This window comes from Nycticebus coucang, unplaced genomic scaffold (genome assembly GCF_027406575.1).
Source record: "Nycticebus coucang isolate mNycCou1 unplaced genomic scaffold, mNycCou1.pri scaffold_49, whole genome shotgun sequence".
In the NCBI taxonomy this organism is placed as follows: Eukaryota; Metazoa; Chordata; class Mammalia; order Primates; family Lorisidae; genus Nycticebus; species Nycticebus coucang.
The window spans coordinates 143,567-156,939 of record NW_026515580.1 but is presented as its reverse complement, the minus strand read 5'-3'; the positions used below and the strand labels follow the sequence as shown (position 1 = coordinate 156,939).

General features: G+C 36.9%; 1 protein-coding gene and 1 pseudogene across 1 annotated transcript in view; both read left to right on the top strand.

Annotated features, from left to right (window-relative positions):
• LOC128579375 (ankyrin repeat domain-containing protein 26-like) overlaps positions 1–336 on the top strand; it is a 32,017-nt gene extending 31,681 nt beyond the window's left edge. Inside the window, exon 9 of the mRNA XM_053581506.1 lies at positions 91–336. The gene's annotated coding sequence lies outside the window, so the exon portion shown is untranslated. The remainder of the gene's footprint in view (positions 1–90) is intronic.
• Positions 337–2,537: 2,201 nt separating this feature from the next.
• LOC128579386 (succinyl-CoA:3-ketoacid coenzyme A transferase 1, mitochondrial-like) lies at positions 2,538–4,261 on the top strand (annotated as a pseudogene).
• Positions 4,262–13,373: the final 9,112 nt, after the last annotated feature.

The following is a 13,373-nucleotide window of genomic DNA, read 5'->3' as shown; positions in this document are numbered from 1 at the left end:
AATATTGGATAACTTCTTAATTCTTCTTTACTGACTTATACTCAGTTAATTATGAAATCTTTTAGTCAAAAATTCTTTTTTATTTCCTAGCTGCTTCTGAATATGCATCTGGATTCGACATATCTTCTCCTTTAATCATATGATGTGTTAAATGTAAACCAAGTTCTAGTTGGAAAAGCACATGAGAATATATACAAATTTTACAGAAAAAAGTTCCATAATCAGAAAGATAATAAAATGTTCTTACTGGGCTGTTTAAATGGTGTACTGTTTTTCATTCAATGTATCACATGGGAGAATCTTTGCGAAAAGAAAATAATTTATACCATATCTTTATAATAAAAATTTATTTATGTTTTAAATAATGTTTCTTGGCCTATTAACTATTCAGTGAATTTTGCAGTTGAAGCCAGTATTGCTGCGTTTCCATATACAAACTGCCCTCATGCCGGCTGCTTAGCAACCAAACCACCAAGTTGTCATTGATATTTCAGTGGAGTTGAGAGTTAGGTTATTTGTATTTTATAGCTAGTATAATAATATGTAGTAATAGATTCAAATTTATTTTTTTTAATTCTTTATTAAATCATAACTGTCTACATTAATGCATTTACAGGGTACAATGTGCTGATTTGATATACAATTTGGAATGCTTCCATCTAACTGATTAACATAACCGTCTCCTTGCTTACTTATTTGTTGTGGCAAAAACATTCATACTCTATTCTTAATAGTATAGAAATGTATCATTGCTTTATGCACATTAGATTGGATCCCCCAAAAACCTTCTTCCTCCCAGCCTCCTCACCCCTCCCCTCTCTTTCCTCTTCCCTCCTTTTTCGGGACTATAGTTATGTTTTACCAATCCTACATGTTGGAGCCCAAAATGCCGTGTCTTCCTCCCAACCTAGGGCCTCATAGGAGCCGGGACCCTAGGTCTCCGGCCAGCCCACTTCAGTGTCTGGATGTGGGTTGCTGTGCCAGTTTACTCACGGTAGGTCTTGTTCAGGTCTCGAGTGCCAAAGCACTTAGAAGTCACAGTCAATATAAGCAGAAGTGAGCATCTCAGCAGCAGTCTTAGTAGGAGAGCACCGATCAGCCATCCTCTGAGCAAGAATAAGAGCCAAAGGACGAGCCCTTGCTAACTTCTCCTGAAGCTATTTATAGAAGTAATCCTATGGTCACCTATGCACATCTAACCAATGATGAGCATTCTTTCATGCTCTCGTGCATCTCACTAATGAGACCCAATGATGTTAAATCCTTCCCCAATCTCTTATTGCCAAAGTATTTCTCACAGGTGCCTTCTATACCTATGAATGTGTAGGTTATTATATACTGATTTCATAGTAATATTGAATACATTGGATACCTTTTTTCCATTCTTGAGATACTTTACTAAGATGAGTATGTTCCAGCTCCATCAGGTAAACATAAAACATGTGATGCCTCCATCTTTTTATGGCTGCATGGTATTCCATGGCCAAATGTTTATTGCAGCCCAATTCATAATTGCCAAGTCAAGGGAGTAACCAAGTGCCCATGATAGATTCAAATTTAAACACACATTGTTTTGGTTTACCAGTACTGTGGCCATTGTCTATGTTTTGATTTATTACAATCATTACAGTATCATCAAACAATTTTTTTTTTTTATTTTATGCACTGACTTATATAGCTCTTCCTACTGGAAGAGCTGGAAAAGACTGTTAGTAGGATTATTACCTCATTTCACAATTTATGTTTATGAATAGATTTTTGATATCTGAAGTCCTTTATGAAACAGTGTTAATTATGAGATATATAGCATGAAGGAAGAAATAATAATGTATCATGAGCAGGGTTTGGATGATAACCCTTCGACGCCGAGGTTCCAAATGGAGAAAATAATTCCAGTGGTATCAGTTGAGAAACTATGACTGGTATGTATCCATTTTCTTATTAATCCTTATAATAACCTGGTCAGTTATGAATTAGATATCCATTTAACATGTTATGTCAATAATATTCAGAAGGTGTATTTAACAAAGTTTCATGTTAGACAATAACAGACCTAGAATATAAACTTAGCTCTATCATCCCAAAATTTCAGATCCATACTCACACATCTTAGGGGACAGATACTGAGTAGATGTATGACCTGAATGTGTCCCTTCTGAAATGAACCATCAGAGACCCTGTCTCATCACTACATCCTCACATGGTCACTCCTCATGCCCATGTGCCCCCGCCAGAGTAGTGTCTCCACCACTCTCACATTACCCCCAGCTCTGCTCAGGTTCACATGCATCTGACATACACGTAGAAGAACAAAATTATCATGCCTCTCCAATTTTCACCATTTCCAGTGATCAGGATTCCAGTCCCAACTGACTCCAAATGTTACCCTTCCCAAGGCTGTGTCACAGGACATCATTAGAATGTCAGCCAGTTTGGGCGGCACATGTGGCTCAGTGAGTAGGGGCTTTAGCTTTGGTGAAAGCCTGGAAGGCAGAATGAGCAGGAAATGTAATGTAATTTTCAGGAAAATCAGGAGGAATTTCAATTTTCCAATGAGCAAAGCTGCAGCAGTAACAGTGGTAGAGGTTGGAGAAATTGTGGATATTGGCACATTTGCTCCAGGAGACATTCATATTCCTCAGATTTAGGTATCTCACCTTATAAAGGGAAAAAACAATGAGAAAATAATTGAGTGTTTATCAATTCACAAAGATGTAAATGGAAAAGCCAAATTTGGGAAACCTGGAGATGATATAAGGGAACGTATCATCGAGTGGGCAGCTCTTGAGTTTGAGGATGGCATGGTCCATATCCAATACAACACGAAGCCAATGAAGATCTAATCAATGCAGGCAGGGAAACAGCTGTTATTCTTTTTTTATTTGTTTATTTTTACATAATATACATGTGTTTATTAGGTTTCCATTTTTTTGCCTTCACAAAATTAAAAAGGCTTAAAATTTAATAACAATAACAATGTTTAAGATAAGGACTAGAAACAAAAACCTCGTAAATAATGAATGAACATAAATACATTCAGAAAAGAAATCAGACAATTGCTACATCAAAATATTAAGCAATAATGATAATAATGCAAAGAAAGTAACATTCACATTGTCGGATAAGAGTATGTCTACAATAGAATGCTTTGACTCAGATTCAGGATGGAATCATTAGTTAATTTATTATTTTTTTAAGTCTCAAAAAATAGACAACTGATATTTATAAATAAAAGTAAAAGATAATTTCGAAAAACAGATCATGCCAAATCTTATAGATGATAGAAAAAGAAAAAATACTTCAAGATCATTCTACTTGATCTGTGTACACCTGATATTAAAATTGGAGAAAATAGGGCGGCGCCTGTGGCTCAGCGGGTAGGGCGCCGGCCCCATATGCCGAGGGTGGCGGGTTCAAACCCGGCCCCGGCCAAACTGCAACAAAAAAATAGCCGGGTGTTGTGGCAGGCGCCTGTAGTCCCACCTACTTGGGAGGCTGAGTCAAGAGAATCGCCTAAGCCCAAGGATTTGGAGGTTGCTGTGAGCTGTGTGACGCCACGGCACTCTACCGAGGGTGATAAGGTGAGACTCTGTCTCTACAAAAAAAAATAAATAAAATTGGAGAAAATATATTATTATAAGGGGGAAATTACAAACATATGTCACTTATCAATGAGGATGCAATATCCTAAACAGCATATTAACATGTCTTTTTTCTCCAGCCATGAATCATTTGCAATGATTAGAGGGGGAAATGTCAATCTAACAATGATAGGAACAATGCAGGTTTCCAGATAAAGTGACCTGGCTAACTGGACAATTTCTGGGAAGATGATAAAAGGAATGGTGGTGCTATGGATTTAGCATCCAGTGCCAAAACCAAAGTGGTGGTCACCAAAGAACATTCAGAAAAAGAAAATGTACATAAAAACATGAAGAAATGTACCTTACCACTGACTGGAAAGCAGTGTGTCAACTGCATTATTACTGAAAAGTAATATCACCCAGGTTATCTGTGAATCCATCAAACAATCCAAGAATGCAAGTTCATTGGTCCCAGTGATGTCTTGTTCCTGGAGGAAAGCATCAATCAACTGAAGACCATAATTATTTTAAGGCTTAAATCTGGATTCACACACAAGCTGTGTTCCATGAGGACAAGAAGAAAGGGCTAACTCTGGGCTCTAGGAAGGCCTGACGGGAAGACACACAGAAGAGCACCAGGTATGACTTTTTCACTTTCAGCAAAACTCCTGCAGTGAAACAGATCACAAACTGAAATGTGGACACCTGTCCCAGGCTGGATGTTTTTCATTTTAAACCCTTTGTATTTAAGGTTTCAACTGCTCCAGGCAGCCTAGAGGAAGAAGGCTAAAAACTAGAAAGGTTTACTGTATACTAACGAGCAGTACCTGATTAGTTTTCTTCTAATATTTCAGGCTTTATGCAGCCATTTAGAATTTATTCTCTTAAAAGTACTCGACAGAGGTGGGCAGGAAGATGGCCCACTAGAGGCAAGTTTCCCCAGAGGCTCCTGACCAGAAGGGGAGATTCTGGACAGATTTGGCCTCTGAAACTGAAAGAGGGGAGCTGAGATAGGAAAAAAAATAGACAAGCACACATGATACCAGCAGTGTAAACCTGTGATTCCAAGAAAGAGGTGCTAATGAACAAATTCCAGGTAGAAAGCCTGTTGCCAGGAGAAAAAGAGTCTCCTCCCCAAAGCAGGAGGCATGCTGCATTGTTTTCTCTGCAAGTGAGAAGGGGACAAAAGACCTCTCATTTTACCTCCTGAGTGAGAGTGAGAGCTGCTAAATACTGGGCCTCTTCCTCCTCCAGAGTGGCCCCCCCATAAGCCTAGGCATTATCTTGCTCAGCATGAAAATAAATACTCTCCCTGCAATTCTGAACTTTCATTCCAAGCTTTCCCCCTTGTCTGGCAGTCTGAAGGTCCTGCAGAGCTCAGAGTGTGTGGCCATTCCCTTGGTGGTCTGGGCATTCATTATATGGATAGAAGCTGGGAAACAGTGACTTCAGTAGAGGCAGAGAGGAATGGGAAGAGAGGGACATTTGGGAGAAAGAAATGCATGCGACATTGCACTGAGGGCAGTAGCACTAACCTCTTTTCAGACTTTAAGGGTGGAGCCACTGATTCTGGTGCAGAGGTACTGACCCCTGTTAAGACAGAGCCATTACTACCTAATTGGGACTTTATTTATTTTAAATTTTCCCCTTCTTTATTTTTATTAAATCATAACTGTATACATTAATGCATTAATGGGATATAATGTGCTGATTTTATATACAATTTAGAATCCTTACATAAAACTTGTTAACAAAGCCTTCACTTCACTTAATTATTGTGGTAAGACATTTGTACTCTACACTTAATGGGTTTGATATGTACCCTTGCAATATGCATGATAGACGAGGTCTCACTGTTTTACCCTCCCACCCTCCAACCACCCTTTCCCTTCCCCTCCTTCATCCTGGGCTATATTTCTGTTTTGTCTTTCATATGAAAATGTGCGTGATTATAAATTGGTTTCATAATAGTACTGAGTACATTGGATACTTTTTTTTTACATTCTTGAGATACTTTACTAAGAAGAATATGTTTCAGCTCCATCCATGTAAACATAAAAGGGGTAAAGTCTCCATCTTTTTAAAGGCTGCATAATATTCCAGGATATACAGATACCACAATTTATTAATCCATTCAAAGGCACTTGAGCTTCTTCCATGAGTTGCCAATTATGAATTGAGCCACAATAAACAATCTGATGCAAATATCTTTGTTGTAAAATTACTTTTAGTCTTTTGGATATATACCTAGTAGAGGAACTGCAGGATGGAATTGCAGGTCTACTTTTAGTTCCTTAAGTGTTCTCCAAACTTCTTTCCAAAAGTAACATATTAGCCTCCATTCCCACCAGCAATGCAGAAGTGTTCCCTACTTTCCACATCCACACTAACGTGTAGTTTGTTGATTTTGCGATGTGGGCTACTCTTACTGGAGTTAGATGATATCTCAAAGGGGTTTTGATTTTCATTTCTCTGATGATTAAAGATGATGAGCAGATTTTCATGTGTCTGTAGGTCACATGCTTGTCTTCTTCAGAGAAGCTTCTGTTCAGTCCTCTTGCCCACAATGAAATGGGATCACTTGTTCTTTTCTTCTTAATAATTTTAAGTTCTTTGTGGATTCTGGTTATTAAGCCTTTGTCAGAAAAATAACCTGCAAATATCTTCTCTCATTCTGAGGGCTGTCTGCTTGCTTTACTTGCTGTGTTCATAGCTGTGCAGAAGCTCAGAGATCAAACTTTCACTCTTCACAGATAATATGATTTTATACCTGGAAAACCCCAGGGACTCAACTGCAAAACTCTTAGAAGTGATCAAGGAATATAACAGTGTCTCAGGATACAAAAACCATGCTCACAAATCAGTAGCTTTTATATATACCAGTAATAGTCAAGCTGAAAAAAACAGTCAAGGACTCTATTCCTTTTACAGTAGTGCCAAAGATGAAATATTTGGGAATTCATAACAAAGGATGTGAAAGATCTCTATAAAGAGAACTATGAAACTCTGAGAAAAGAACTAACTGAAGACATTAACAAATGGAAAAACATACCCCATGCTCATGGCTTGGAAGAATCAACTTTGTTAAAATGTACATTTTATCCAAAGCAATATACAAATTTAATGCAATCCCTGTTAAAGCACCACTTTCATACGTTAAAGATCTGGAAAAATAGTACCTAATTTTCTATGGAATCAGAAAAAAAATCTAATAGCCAAGACACTATTCAGAAATAAAAACAAATCAGGAGGAATCATGCTATCATATTTCAGACTATACTATAAATCTATAGTGATCAAAACAGCATAGTACTGGCACAAAAAATGGAGAGGTAGCTATATAGAACAGAATAGAGAACCAAGAAATGAACCCAGATACTATTGTTATTTGATCTTTGATAAGCTTATCAAAAATTTAAATTTGGGCAAAGATTCCCTATTTAACAAATGGTGCTGGTAATTGGCTGGCAACATGTAGAAGACTGAAACTGGATCCACACCTTTCACCATTAACAAAAATTGAATCTTACTAGGTAAAAGATTTTTTTTTTACCATAACCGTTTATTAAAGTAGATACAGAACACTTCTTTTCTCAAATTTCAATACTGTTTTACATGTTTTCTGTTTGTGAAACAACTCCTATTATGTTTATAACCCCAAATTTCAATTGTTAACAGATTAACTTAATATTCACTTGTCAAACACAGTTGATAATCTTCAGGGGAAAATACATCAAAAGCATATATACAATTATAGAAGTTCTTACTATACATGTAGCATGGAAGATGCATTTTATTACTTTTTACATATTCTAAAAGACATTCAAATGAAGATAAATAGATTCAAACTGGCTGACAGACTGTTCTGTTGGTTGAGGTCCTTCATTTTATTTTTTGTGATAAGAAAATCCAAAATTATTAACATTGAATTTCTCATCATACATTCATCTAAAAACAGTTAAACTTGTAAAGGAAGATTATAGATTAACTGGTTAATTTAGGTTTTTTATACTGGCTTATTATTAAATTAATTTATTGCTGGGGATATCTGCTAGAGAAGGAAAAATGTATTGGAGAAACTTCTTCCAGTTATTAGAATTTGGTAAAGAAACAAAATGAAAACAAAAGGAAAAAATAATTGCAAAGCCTTATGATGCTATTTTTTGGACTAGTCTTTTATGTTCAGATGATCGTTTTAAGTGTTTTCATTTTCATAAAGGTAAATACCTGAAAAGAAAGACACATTGTATATGGTTTTTCCCAAAATATAGCTTTTAAAAAAATATATACATATATCTATAAGCTAAAATTATGCAAAACCAATAAACAAAACACAGTATAGAAAGTGGATGCAGCATATAGATTATAAAATGTCCCCACAGCAGTTGGGGGCTTCCTCCTCCCTTTACCTGTTTCATGATTTTATAATCACACCTAAGTATTATCAAGCCTGAAATAAAGGCACTACTGATAACAGGTAGTGCAAAAAAGCTCAGATATTTCTTTGAATAAAATACTTTTAAATGAGTAGATTAAAATGCAAAATGGCACATTTTTTCAACTCATTCCAGTGTCAAAGCTTAACCAAAAACCTAAATATACAAATGCAGCCTGGAAACATTTTAGTGCAAATACGAAAAGTAACGGCATAATTTAGTTACTTTAAGTAAGGTATTGTATGGGTAGGGATTTTTTTATGAGGGACAAAGAATGTAATGGCATCTGGTGAGCAATGTCTTCAAACTTAAGAAAACAAAATAAGAGGTGAAAACTCACCTAATTATTTAATTTATCAATCTAACTTATAAGGGGAGACTAAAGTGTGATTTGTGAAGATCAAAATACTTTCTTAGATTTGTTGATGGCAGCAAAAAATAACATATGAGTTCTCCTGAAGTCTGTACACAGAAGTCAGCATTGCAAGAAGAGAACATTAAACTTGCCGAGGAGCTGGGGAGAAGCAGAGACGAAGTCACAAGTCATCGAAAGCTGGAAGAGGAAAGATCTGTGCTCAATAATCACTTGTTAGAAATGAAAAAAAGAGAATCCAAGTACATAAAAGATGCAGATGAAGAAAAAGCCTCCTTGCAAAAATCCATCAGTATAACTAGTGCCTTACTCACAGAAAAGGATGCAGAGCTGGAAAAACTGAGAAATGAGGTCACAGTGCTCAGGAGAGAAAACGCCTCTGCCAAGTCCTTGCATTCAGTTGTTCAGTCTCTAGAGCCCGATAAGGTGAAGCTTGAGCTCAAGGTAAAGAACTTGGAGCTTCAACTCAAAGAAAACAAGAGGCAGCTCAACAGCTCCTCAGGTAATACTGATACTCAGGCAGAAGAGGATGAAAGAGCCCAGGAGAGTCAGATTGATTTCCTAAATTCGGTAATAGTGGACCTTCAAAGGAAGAATCAAGATCTCAAGATGAAGGTAGAGATGATGTCAGAAGCAGCCCTCAATGGGAATGGGGATGAGCTCAACAATTATGACAGTGATGACCAGGAGAAACAGTCTAAGAAGAAGTCTTGCCTCTCCTGTGACATTTGTGACTGCTTTGAGCTGCATGACACAGAGGATTGTCCTACCCAGACACAGATGTCTGATGACCCTCCCCACTCTACACACCATGGCAGTCAGAGTGAGGAACGCCCGTACTGTGAGATCTGAGAGATGTTTGGCCACTGGGCAGCCAACTGCAATGACCACAAGACCTTCTGATGAAGCCTCAAGTCAAGAACTTGGCTTTTTCAGGTGTGTTAGTGTTTAAGCAATTTAACACCAGCATTGTGTGTACAGACTTCAGGAGAACTCATATGTTAATTTTTGATGCCATCAACAAATCTAGGTAAAAGATTTAAACGTAAGACATCACACTATAAAGATACTTTGAGAGAGTGCAGGGCAAACCCTTGAAGAAATTCACCTGGCAGTATCCTTTATGAGGGGACCCCTCCAGGCAATTGAAGCAACACCAAAAATACATTACTTGGATATTATCAAAGTAAAAACCTTCAGATTGGGAGTTTAATGGGTGGGGGTGCTGACCGTGATTTGGACATTCAAGGGTGAAGCCACTGACTCCTGGTTGGGACTTTTGCCTGTGGGAGTATGGACTCTCAAAGGGTGCAGTCATTGATGCCTGGTTTGGACTTTAAAGGGCTGGGCACTGACACCATGTTTGGACTTTGAAGGGTAAATGAACTGATTTCCAGTTCAGACTTACAAGGCTGGAGGTGCTGATGCCTTAGTCCTAACTATGGCTAGTGATCTTTTCAGAATTGGTCATACACAGGAGGGGGCAGTCTCCATCCTCTTGTGTATGTTGGCTGTAAATGTCTGTGGATTTCTACTATCTAGGAATTAAGAGACCCTTTGATCTCTCCCTACCAGGCAGTGATTGTACTGTCCAGGTCAATCTGTTGAGAACTCTAGACATGGGCTGTCCACCTGGGGTCTCTCTGAGGTTGAGCTGTGGTTGTTTTGAAGTGGGAAAGAACTGAATATCCTTCACCATCTGTCACTTATCAAAGGAAAAGTGACAATGTGTCTGGGTTCCTTTATAGATACTCTATGCTAGTCCATATATCTACATCTCTGTTTTTCTGCCAGTACCACGCTGTTTTAATCACGATAGACTTGGAGTATAACCTAAAATTTGGCAACGTGATGCCTCCAGATTTCTTTTTATTTCTAAGAATTTTATTTACTAATAGGGTTTTTCTGGTTCCATATGAATTGACGTACTATTTTTTCAAGATCTTAAAGGTCTGACATTGGTGCTTTGATGGGTATTGCATTGAATCTATAGATTTCTTTGGGTATTATGGAAATTTTAACAATGTTGATTCTTCCCAGCCATGGGCATGGTATGTTCTTCCATTTATTAACATCTTCGGCTAGTTCTTTTCTCAAGGTTTCATAGTTCTCATTACAGATATGTTTCACATCTTTTGCTAGATATATTTCCAAGTATTTCATCTTCTTTGGCACTACTGTAAAAGGAATAGAGTCCTTGACCATATTTTTGGCTTGACTATTGTAGGTATATATAAAAGCTACTAATTCACAGGTATTGATTTTGTATCCCGAGACACTGCTATATCCCTTGATCACTTCTAAGTGCTTCATATTTGAGTCCCTGGGGTTTTCCAGGTATAAGATTATCTGAAAAAGTGAGAGTTTGACCTCTTTTGTCCTTATTTGAATAACCTTGATCCCCTTCTCTTGCCTGATTGAGAAGTCTAGGACTTCTAGTACTGTGTTGAATAACAGTGGTGACAGTGGGCATCCTTGTCTAGTTCCAGATATGAGTGGAAATGTTTTCAATTTTACTCCATTCAATATACTATTGGCTTTGCATTTGCTGTAGATGTCCTCTATCAGTGTAAGATATAGCCCCTCTAAACCTATTTCTTAAGTATGCTAATCATGAAACGATATTATCAAAATCCTTTTCTGTATCAATGGATAGAATTATATGGTTTTTGATTTTATTTATATGGCATATTATAATTATAGGTTTATATATGTTGAGCTAAACTGGTAACCCTAGAATAAAACCAACTTGAACGTAGTGTATAACTTTTTTAATATGTTGTTGAATTCTTTTTTATAGGATCTTATTGAATATTTTTGCATCAATATTTATTAATGGTATTATTCTATAATTATCTTTCTTTGTTGGGCCATTTCCTGGTTTGGGAATCAGGGTGGTATTTGCTTCATAGAATGTGTTGGGGAGGATTCCTTCCTTAACTTTGTTTTAGAAAATATCATGTAATGTAGGTACTAGTTCCTCTTTGAAGATTTGGTAGAATTCTGATGTGAAATCATCTGGTCCCAGGATTTTCTTTTTTTGGAGAGTCTATATACTTGCTGCTATTTCAGTGCAGAATATAGGTCTATTTGAAATCTCTAATTCTTTCTGGTTGAATTTAGGAAGGTGGCGTACTTCCAGGTATTGGTCCATTTCCTCCACATTTTCATATTTCTGAGAATAGAGTTTTATTACAGTAATCATTGAAGATTTTTTTTTAATTTCTGTGTTATCTGTTGTTATTTCCTTTTTTGTTTCTGATAGAAGTTATTATAGATTTTACTTTTCTGTTTATTGGTTAGTCTAGCCAGAGATTTATTGATTTTATTCACCTTTCCAAAGAACCAAATTTTTGTTTTGCTGAACTACTGAATGATTCTTTTGTTTTCAATTTTATTTAATTCTGCTTTAATTTTGGTTATTTCTTTTCATATGGTGGGTTTGTAATTAGATTGTTCTTCTTTTTCCAGTTTCTTGAGATGTCCTAATAAGTTGCTGACTTGCTCCCTTTCTGTTTTCTTGATGAAGGTATCTAATACTATGTATTTCCCTCTAAGGACTGCCTTTGCAGTATCCCACAGTTTCTGTCTTCATTATTATTTTGATCGCCAAATCTGATGATTTCTTTCTTAATGTCATATTTAATCCAGCTATCATTCTTTCCATGACTTTGCTTGAGTATGAAGATTTCTGCTACTGTTGAGTTCAATTTTTATTCTGTCATCACAGTCCAAGAAAGACAAGGAATCATTTCTATTCTTTTGAATTTGATACAATTAGACTTGTGTCCTAAGATATGATCAACTTTGGAGGATGATCCATGGGATGAAGAGAAGAATGTGTATTCAGTTTTATTAACATGAAATGTTCTGTAAATTTTCCCCAGGGTGAAGTTTAAATACATTGTTTCCTTCTTTAGTTTCTTCGTGGAGGGTCTATCCAGAACCGCCAAAGGGGTGTTAAAATCTCCAACTATTATATTGCAGGAAGATATCAAATTAGTCATGTCAGTTAGTCTTTCCTTTATAAATTGAGGAGCATTCAGGTAGGGTGTATAAATGTTAATTATTGAAATCTCTTCACAGTGAGTGTTTCCCTTGACAAATATGTAGTATCTTCCTTATTTTTTCTTATTTTAGTTGGCTTAAATCAAATTATATCTGCAAATAAGATGGCAACTCCTGCTTTTCTGATTTTCATTTGCCTGTAAATGAATGACCCATCCTTTCATCCTGAGTCTTTCTTTCTTCTTTGAGATAAGATTAGTCACCTGTAGGCTACAGACATATGGTCTGAGTTTTTTGTTTGTTTGTTTTTTATCCAGTCACCCAACCTGTGTTTCTTGGAGGAGAATTTAAGCCATTCACATTATGGAAGAATTGATAGGTATAGTAGTGTATTGGCTGTCATGTTTTTCAAATGTCCTGTGTATATTTTTAATTATTTAACTGTTGCAGGAATACAAGGCCCAATGAAGAGAAAGAGCAACCAAACACCACGTTTATAAGAGGAAGGGCTTTATTCACCAGCCGGAAGCTTATGGCATAGAAGAATTCCAAATGGCCATGCTCCCCAACTGTCTTGGTCTTTCCCTTTTTATTGACAGTCAAAAAGTTCCACCCCACAGGTACCCTTCTCACCGGCCAGTTTGAATCAAGCAGGAGATGACATTCCCGCCCCTACAGAACTACAGGATTTCACAACTTGGAAATTTCCAAGTTTCAGGAAGTTAAGTTTACAAATACCCAAGAGTTGAGTCACCGTGGAGAGGACCCTGCATGTGTATACTTGTGGTCTCCTTGAGAAAACCTGTTCTTCTAGATCTCACCCTTCTTGGGTATCATCTCTCATTCCCCCTTTTTGAGACTCCAATATATTTTAATTTGGGGTCTCAATATCAGCTTGTTTCTGCAGGTGCAAATATTAATTACTTTTCAGCACTGAGATTTTAGGGACTGTGACTCTTGGTGGGTTCTCTA